Genomic DNA, 10262 nt, shown 5'->3' on the forward strand with positions numbered 1-10262 from the left:
TTTTCGGAAAGCGACAAAGTCAAAGAAGGTCGATTTTTTTCCATTTTTTTTAAGGGGATAACACCAGATCTGAACGATTCATGCCTCATTGAATCATCAGACATCAAAATAAAAATTTTAATTCTCCGAATTTCCTTTGGTCTCCCTTTGTTATTGTTTTTTTTTTTGAGATTGTAATGTCGATTATTGACAAAACATTTTTTTCGAGATAACACAAAATTTATTGAAACAATCGAATTTTCCGATTTCCTTTAGTGATTTAAGAGACTGTGTTGTCATACAGACCATTAGTTTTAACTAATCTATATAGATAAAAAGCAATTTCTGTTTGTTTGTTTGTTTGTTTGTTTGTCCTCTTAAGACTCAGCCGTCTAAAGAGCTGGAGGTCTGAAATTTGGCATGGATGCTGGAATGGAGCAGGCAAGGACCAGGAATAATGAAAAATGTTTTCAGATTTTTGGATGACCCCTTTTGAAGGGGGTCGTCCATACAACACAAATATTGTTTTCGCGATATTGACGTTAATTTTAGTCGGATTGAGTTGAAAATTTGCACATGAGTGTTTTAAAAGACGAGCACTTGATTTCAGGTGTCAAATTTTGTGTAAGGGGTCAGCAAAAGAGGTCGTCCATATTAACTGTTCCCCTTTTTGCGATATTGACGTTATTATACATAGTATTCAGATGAAAATTGATACACGATAGTTTTGAGTAACGTGCAATCGATTTGAGGTACAAAATTCAGTGTAAGGGATCGGCAAAGGGGGTCGTCCATATAAACGTTTCAATATTTTTGCAATATTGTCGTTATTATACATCGAATTGGGATGAAAATTTCCACACGGTAGTTTTCAGAGACTGGCAATCGATTTCATATGTCAATTGTTTTGATAGGGGTCGACGAAAGGGGTCGTCCATATTGATTAATTTTTCACTTTTTTAGCAATATTGACATTATTTTGCAATGGATCGCTTTGAAAATTTGCACACGGGAGTTTTGAGGGAAGGGCAATCGGTTTCAGATATCAAAGTTAGTATAAGAGCCACCGAGAGAGGTTTAACTGTTTAACTGTTAACTGTTAAACTGATTCTTAAATCAAATGCTTGAAACATTCATGATAATAAGAAAAATATACTCTAAAGGCTCTCAGCTAATAATTTGGTTCTAAAAGAAAATTCAATAGTATTCATAAATTCAACTTTCCACTGAAACCTTTACTTACTTTTTCCATTCTATTCAGATTAGCAATAGTGTTACCAGCACGTGAAGGCATATGATTAGAACATACCCCATACGTTCACTCAACTGAAACGTTCGAATGTTAATTCTTCACAGATTTTCCTCGCAAGACATTGTTAAACGTTTCGTGTAGATGCCTACTCGCAAACATGCGATACAACTATCGATAAAAGCTAAACGAAACTCGAACAAACGAGCCGCTCGGCTCGATTATTCCCAAAGGTGGCCAGAGCTGCTGGCTACAATTATCAAATTCATCACAACGCTTAGCGCCTAGGTACGACAGTTGGCGCGGCGCATCCATGCTTGACGTTTACCCTTTCGATGACAGACGCTCAACATTAGTTGAAGTTGATTTGGTTTTTTTTCTCGGTGCTTACCTCAACAGATATTTTGCATCTACCTTTTGTTGATGTTGATTGACATTTATGAGAAGAATTGTTTTGCTAAATTATTAATAATTGCGAGGGCGATCAAAAAATTTCAGAACAAAAAATCGTTTATTAATAGAAAACACATTCAATTTAATTTCAATAAATCTACTAAGTTTATTCAGGTTAGAAATAATACGTCTTCAAATTCATACCAACGCACTTGAAAGGGTTTCACTAATTAATAGCTCATAAAATGATTACTGTTTCGGTGAGACGAAGCCGACCGTTTTGTACTCACGATTAATCAATAGGATAGCAACCAGCATGAGGAACCAAATGGTGATAAATAATTGCTTCCATATGAGCAAAGCATGGGCCTTTGGCGCTGACAGCTGAGCGTAAGTGAACTGGACATAGTTTTGATAGGAACATGCTACTGTTGAACGACTGATTTTTTCTGATTGAGCTTGCGAGCACGCTTAAGCTTTGATCAGAAGTAGTAGAGTGGCTCGACTGTTTTAACTCAAAATAAATACTAATAATTTAAAGATAGTTTCAAAGGCAGAGACAAGAATTTAATACCTGCCATGATACTACGTAAAAAACTGCAATTCTGATTCCAGTTTTTTCCAGAGCCTCTCTCGGTTATAAATTTTTCATGGGGCTTAACAGCTTTTACATTGTAGAATGATATTTACTTGACCGTAAGGATACAGAAATTTCTCTTCAAGTCGATGTTATAAATGTAAAAAATATTTACGATTATTTTTTTTTTTTTTTTTTTGAATCGAATGAATAATTCTCATTCAAAGCTGTCTTTTTAATTTTCCTCTGTTATTTTTTCATGGAAATTTGGTATTCGTTCAAAAAACTAGCGCACCACCCTAATCATACCCAGCATCACCCAGAGTTACTTTGATTTGAGCCGATCATGGTAGTCTGTTAGTAGTTTCATTAGTAGTTTGTTTACTTAGCTGAATCAGTAATGCATTTTGTGCTTCATGTAGGTACATCCTTAGGAATAAAAATCATGAACACAGAAAATGCCACGCATTCCTTGAGGGTGCAAGCATTCCAACGATATCAGAATGAAAATGTCGTCTGAGGTATGAAAATAAACTCAGCACGAAAAATATTCGAAAAGTAAAAATATTAAGTCAACCATAAAAAGTTACGGCGCAAACGTGTCCGTTGAGGGACCATTCAAATATTTCGTAACACATTTAGAGGGAAAGGGGGTATAACAGCGTGTTACTTTTCGTGGTTTTTTACAGAAAATCTTAGACGAATGTGTTACGTTGCGGGCAGGGGATGTCTGAAATGAACGGACACTGCGTAACGTAATATTTGAACGGCCTCTGATGAGTAATAGCATGCGCCACAATTTAAGAGCGGGCGGAGATGTTTAAGTGACAATCAATCTCAGTAAGATGACGGCTGTTGCACGTCCTACCTGCACTCCATCTCAAATAGCTTTCCTTGTTCGATCACTGTAGCACAGTTAAAAAAAATGTTTGAAATATTTGAAATTCTAGGGCCAGGTGAAAATTTTACCAGAAGATGGTACAAAATGCTTTACTTATGCCCTACACACCAATCCATATAATTGACACCCACTATTTGTCAATATTTTTCGTTTGACAATCCCTCAGAACGTTACATTTCGGAGCGTTAATTGAATTTGTCTAGTCCGAACGGTTAAGCAATGTTATAACTATCCAACGATACATCATATACGTTTGCTTGTCTCCTGCTTATTCCTGCAAGAGACCGTTGCCACTGTGTACTAAACACTGAGCGATATAGGGAGAGTTTTTCCATCGCGCTCCAACTCTCGACTGAATACAAGCCAGGGGCGTGTAGTGCGATTCGTATCTTATTATATCTGAGTACCTGAAGTCGTGCTTTTACGTGAAACCGGTTTTAGATTAAGTTGTTCAAAGCCAATGGTGTAGGTTTTTTGACGAAATAGGAAAATCCGGCAGAGCTTAACCCACTATTGCATGTATTAGGAATCCGTTGAGAAATTGTTTTTTTGTATGAGTAGAAATTACTTATGAAGTAATAAAAACTTTTTTCTTCGTGAATTTTGATTGTTTAAATAGTGTATAAAATGATGTAATAAACATTAGTTTATTTTCAATATTAATAATTTGTAATTGAATTTATAATGCATTAAAATCGTTTGAAGCCTTCTTTTATTTATTTACTAGCTGATCTCGTACGAACTTCGTTTCGCTTTCAATCATGTATACGTAAAGATGATCAATTTTTTAGTTCTCGATCCAAATCATGACACCTTGAATGCCGCAGTCCGTGGCATAGAGGATAGCCTTCAAGTCTTCTAAGACAATGGTCATGAGATCGAATCCCGGTTACGGCATACATAGTACACTTACTATGGATTGATGGTTTTAGCATTTGTGATATACTAGCCATCATATCCTCAAAATATGTACGCTTACAATAAAGAAGACGATATTGTTTTGCTCGCCCAAACACAACAAGACATGCAGAGCAAACTCGACGACCTCACCGAAAGCTCCAAGGCAGCAGGTCTCAAAATCAATGTCAGAAAGACCAAGTCGATGGAAATCAATACAGAAAATCGTTCCAATTTCGTGGTAGCTGGACAACAAGTTGAGACAGTGGAGTGCTTCCAGTATCTTGGTAGCCAGATTACGCCTGATGGTGGGACCAAGAAGGACATCGAGACCCGGATCAGAAAAGCCCGATTTGCGTTTGCGAGTCTCCGAAACATCTGGCGGTCACGCCAGATCTCTCTACGAACTAAGATCCGAATCTTCAACTCAAACGTCAAATCCGTATTGCTGTACGGGTGTGAAACTTGGTGCACATATGCGGTGACGACGCGAAAACTGCAAGTTTTGGTGAATCGCTGCCTGCGGAACATCATCCGCGCTTGGTGGCCTGGCAACTGGATCTCAAACGTTGAACTTCATCGCCGGTGCCATCAAAAGGCGCTAGAAATCGAGATTCGGGAACGTAAATGGAGATGGGTTGGGCACACGCTGCGAAGAGATGAAAACGAGATTTGCAGAGAGGCGCTTGACTGGAATCCAGATGGGAATCGAAGAAGAGGCAGGCCCAAAAGCTCGTGGCGGCGAAGTCTAGCCGTTGAAATCCGCACAGTTGACGAGAACCTCGGCTGGCAGCAAGTGAAGACGCTGGCTCCGGATCGCCAGCAGTGGAGATCTTTTATCTCAGCCCTATGCGCCGGTCAATCGGCGCTGGACCCTTAGGTAGGTAGGTACAATAAAGAAAAAGGAATCTCTTCGAGTAAACATCAAGTTTCATTGAGATCATGTGTGTGTTTGTGTTCGATTATAAAAATCAATTACCTTTACTGTAAAACTCCTATGAGCCAATTTGCTTTACAATCTCTGCATCATCAAGACAATCTCGCAAAACAGTGATCACCGTTTCCGACTAATGACCCAAAATTTGAACTCGTATGTGGAAATTTAATTCTCAATCCTATGTAGAATAACGTCAAAATCACAAAACATTAAACAGTTGATAAAGACGAACCCTTTGGAAATTCCTGACCCTAAATTTGAAGCCTAGAATCGATTGCTCGTTCCTCAAAACACTTTTGTTCAAATTTTCATCACAATCCGATGTATAATAACGCCAATATCACAAAAACATTAAACATAAGATATGGACCTGCCAACCCCTGACCCTGAATTTAATACCTGGAATTGATTGTTCGTTACTCAAAACTCCTAAGGGAAAATTTTCGTCTAAATCCAAGGAATAATAATAACGCCAATATCGCAAAAACATTAAACTGGTCATATGGACGACCCCTTGGGCCGATTTCTTTTCCTATTTAATTTTTATAGGTACCAAGAATCAATTGCCGTCCTTCAAAACACTCTTGTGAAAATTTTTTTTATCGCTATCCAATGTATAAAAACGCCAATACCGTTAAAACAATATTTATCTTGTATGGACGACCCCCTTCAAAAGGGGTCATCCGAAAATCTAAATACTATTTTTTTATTATCGTAGTATTCCGTCTCACGACATAACCTGACGAACATTATTCCTAAAATTCACTTGGTCCACTTCGTTCTCCTGCATGCCGCCAAAGATGTTTCTTAACATTCGTCGCTCGAATACTCCGAGTGTACGCAGGTCCTCCTCAAGCAATATCCATGTCTCGTGCCCGTGGAGAACAACCGTGTCATGTATAGGTTCCACTTCGTGCGAGGGCTAAGCCTTCTCGAACGCAGATGCCTGTGGAGTCCATAGTAGGCACGACTTCCACTGATCACCAGTGCGGTCATCAGTGAACCGAGATAAACAAAGTCTTCGACAATCTTCAGCTCGTCGCCGTCGATCGTGACTTTGTTTTTACTGGAAAAGCGGGCTCGGCCGGTCTCAGAGCCTGCAGGCCGGCATACACTTCTTCTTGGATGTATTAATCACTAACTCAATCCTTCCTGCTTCGCCTTTCAGTTTGCGGTAGATCCCCTCCACTGCCGCAGATGATCTGCTGACTATATCAATGTCGTCGGCAAAGTATATAAGTTAACTGGATCTGTTGAAGATCGTGCCAGAATTAGGCTAAAAAAATGTAAACTAAGTTCGAGACCACATTTAGGCTCGAATGTGGTAAAGGGTGAATAAAATAAAATATTTTGATCTTATATAAAGAAAACCCAAAGGCAAAAAAAGCCTTCCAATGAAAATGTTGAAAGAAAAACACAGCAACCAAAAAGAGCTACACACTATTTAGGCTTTTTTTTAAATGCAGAAGTATGCGATGGAGAAAGACTTCCTATGAAATGCGTGTTCTGTTATTAATTTCCACTAAAACTCTCATGATTCTTCAGCACAAATAGCCGAACCCCCGCAACAAATTTCCGGAGGTCGCCACACTTTGTGGAAGACTGCCACAAGCAGAAATGCAAACTGTTTTTCTGAAGTCTGGAAGATTTTGAACAAAAATATCAGAAAAAGTCTGCATGACGAAATTTATAGGTGATTACCTTTTTTTTTCATAAAAAGCAGATTTACATGAAAATTGCGTAAATTGAGCAGCTTTCGGAGATAAAATAAATGAGATCCGAAAAATCATCCGGTTTAAGAGCAATTTGTATATTTTTCTTTAAACTAAATCCTTGCTTTCCAAAGCAGTAGCAGAGGTGACTTCAATCATGCCAAGAGTAATGATGTCGTGTTAGGTTCGGTTGCAGGTTGAAGGTCAGCGTAAATTTGTCAATCGTCTCGCCGGCGTTCTTGAAAGCTTTGTCCATAGCCGTCATACGGGAGGACTGTTCATTGTCACACCCCAGGCATCCGCATCCGGATTAAGTTCAGGATAACATCGAATCACGAGCAACTTGGCGAACGACTCCACGCCCTTCGAGCTTTTGTTGTAGATGATTTAACCATTGGTGTACTTGTAACCGAGATTGATGATGGTATTCGTAAGCTTGGCAGCATCCAAGAAGGGGTGGCAAATGGCTAACCTCATTGAACACCATGGTGATTATTCTAGCATGTTGGAACGCAGCAATTCCCGTTCCATGACTTGTCACCGACACAGATGAACTGGTGCTGAGATTGTTGGGAAGATCACCGCGAATTCCATGGGCAACACCACTGTGAACAGCACCGCAAAGATCGCTCTCGTAGGTGATAGCAATGTACAGCTTTTTGGCTCCTCCTCTCTCGGTTTAATCTCTGGCTTCTCGTAAAATTGCTGTGCTCTGACTTCGGCTCACGTTTCGCTGTTCCACACTGTGGATTTGTATACCCACAAATCAGGTGGAATTATCGGTGTAAGATTCTATGCCGAACCGGCATTAACAGGCTTTCTAATAACTAGCGTTGTGCTTCCAGCGCTACCGCATAACATATGTCTGAATGAAACCAAACAAAACATATCCCATATCCTATCACAAGACAAAGCAGGATGGAAACAATCATCCAGCGAGGATATTGTCGAATGATGGTGAACTGGGTAAGAAAACGGACTGGCAAGCCGAGATAAGCTGTTGCAGCGAGTTCGATTCTCACTATATTTTTTCATCCAATAGAATGAAAATCCCATAAACTGTTGTTCTTGTTTCGCTTGAATGTGGTGGTCTGGCATGGAAAACTTCTTTCGTTTGTGGATCTTATTTCTAACCATTTCTTGATTATTGTATGCGGCATAGAAATATGGTTAAAATTGCACGTAAAAAATCGATTAAAAAATCAGTCGCGCGCGGGACTTGAAACGGTGCGGTTTGTAATTTCACTCGCTCCGTGTTTAGTGCTTAAATCGTGAGGGAGGGCTGTTCGTCAGTTTGGAGAAAATTGGATGTCTCTACGTGTCCGAATGATTTTAAAAAATTGGAGTGATAATATAAGTATAATGTGGTTTTGTCCTAATTAATTTATGGTCTGTATGAATTGAGAGAAATGGTGTGCAAGTATTAGGAGAAAAATGACTAGGTGAACGTCGTCCTAATGGTACACTCATCGACATAGGACTGGCTGATATTATGTAGTTTTATTTAACTGCACCTGTGGTTTTCATCAGATGAACAAGGAATCCATTATAATTTGTTGTGCGCGGTCGAACAGTGGAGTATTTTCGATAGAATATCAGTGAAATATCCGGCATACGTGTGATTGGCTTTCTGAGGGTGACGCGCGCCCAGAGTGGTTGCCTTGGTAACACGCGGCATGTAACGGTATCGGTGTTTAGAAAATCAGCGCTTGCTTTGATGGCTTTGTTGCTGAGTTAAGCGGGAAGAATGGTTGGTTAGCCGAAAATTAAAAAAGAAATGGAAAGAAGTGAATTCTGCAATTCAAAAGCTTCCTGAAAGTGTCTAAGCCAATTAATGGGTTTTATTTTTCTTCAATTAAAATGTGTTTGGTAGACCTAAAGTATGATTTGAGTAATGAGGCTTCATTCGGCTTCAATTTGTGTTGAGTAATGAGTATTCGATGAATGTTTAAGTTTTAAGGTGTTCGGCATTCGGGTTGCTTCAAAGGGGGCGGAAGAGTTGTGCCGGGGAATTTGTCTCGGAAAAAAAAAATTAAACCTATAGTCTTGTCCATCTCCAAGGGTGAAGGGTGGTTCTGAGCTTTTCGTTGATAAAATGTTAAAAAAAAAAGACTTAAGTGTGGTAATGAATAGAAAGGATGAAAAGAAGAGAAAAAAATGCAAGATTTTTCAATGGCTGGGTGGGTGAATAGCGTAATGGTGATACTTATGAACAGAACAGAGTGTTTAATTTTTTTCAAGAAGTTTGTAGTAGGAGGAAAATAAAATGGGCACGAGAAAAGGGAGAAAGGAAAGTGAGAAGATTTGCGTGGCCCTTCGGGGCATTCAAATTGTGTTTCGATTAAGTAAGCCGATCTGAATGGCCTATCGGCGGAGACGAGTGTGTTCCAGAAGAAAGAAGAAGAAAATTATACCAGAAATTTGAAAAGGAAGAGATGAAAAGAGGGTGGAAAAAATTCGCGGTCATCAAAGCGACAAATGCTTCGTTGTGTCGTTTAATGCAGTCGGTAGTGAAACGTGCGACGGTACGAAAATGTTTAAAGAATGAGTGATTCCGAATGAAAGCTGTACACATTCAAGAAGTTGATCGCAAATGATAATCAAACGTATCTAAAATCCCGTTATCGGCATGATTTTTAAGGTTTAATATCTAATATCGGCCGATAGGTAAGATGTGTTTTCCCATGTAAATAAATTTATTAGAATGATCAATCAATTGCCAGCTGGCCAGGTATATACACGGATGCCGGAATACCTGTGGTAAATGTATATCATCGAAGATGTTATAGATTTTTTACTGGTTGTTCACCTGATTGTCTCATTCGTCCAAATTATACTAACAGTTACACGAAATACAATCACAACATAACAATTTACACGAAGCCATGGTGCCGGGTATGGTGTAAGCTGCATTCGAGGTTGGTCAAGTAATCTAAATAAATGCAAATGAGTCCATACTTTGGTCAAACTGCGGTGAATCCGTGCACCCATGGTGGATTATCAACATACATACATACATACATACGTAAAAAATCGATTAAAAAATAACCATATTGACGGTACTGCGTCGAAAACCATAAAACGGTTATTTTTTAACAAAAAATAGTGAAATTAAAATGAACCCAGCAAACATTTTTGTAGGTATATTTCTCAACAATTTTGATATACGTTTCATATACATTATAGAATGATCGTATGAAACACGAAAAAACAGCATTTACCTACCAAAGTGGAGGCAATATACATACAAATTTTCAACTTCTGGATAATGCAATACGAGTATACGATTTCGACACCATATTCATACATACTGAAAGAATGCAAGAGAGCACAAGTTTTTTCTCAAAACGCATGCAAACTGTTGCCAGCGACAATGTTTGCTGCCTCTGTCATTGGGCAATTCTTGAAAATACACCATCTTATTTTAAGCAATCTGGTTGCACTGCTAGTCGCAAAGAGAACAACAAAGCTGTTCTCTCTTTTGACCCACGCGGGAGAAAAAAAAAGGAACGAAATCGTCTTCAAAATCTGCAAACATGGCGGACTTTTTGTCATATCAGATTTAAACCATTTAATACGACTTCGAGTAACGATTTTTACGACATTTTACTTGCGTT

General features: G+C 38.9%; 1 pseudogene; it reads right to left on the minus strand.

Moving 5' to 3' along the window:
• Window positions 1-6753: 6753 nt before the first annotated feature.
• LOC129743458 (ATP synthase subunit gamma, mitochondrial-like) lies at window positions 6754-7506 on the minus strand (annotated as a pseudogene).
• Window positions 7507-10262: the final 2756 nt, after the last annotated feature.

The sequence above is a fragment of the Uranotaenia lowii genome, chromosome 2 (genome assembly GCF_029784155.1).
Source record: "Uranotaenia lowii strain MFRU-FL chromosome 2, ASM2978415v1, whole genome shotgun sequence".
Taxonomy (NCBI): domain Eukaryota; kingdom Metazoa; phylum Arthropoda; class Insecta; order Diptera; family Culicidae; genus Uranotaenia; species Uranotaenia lowii.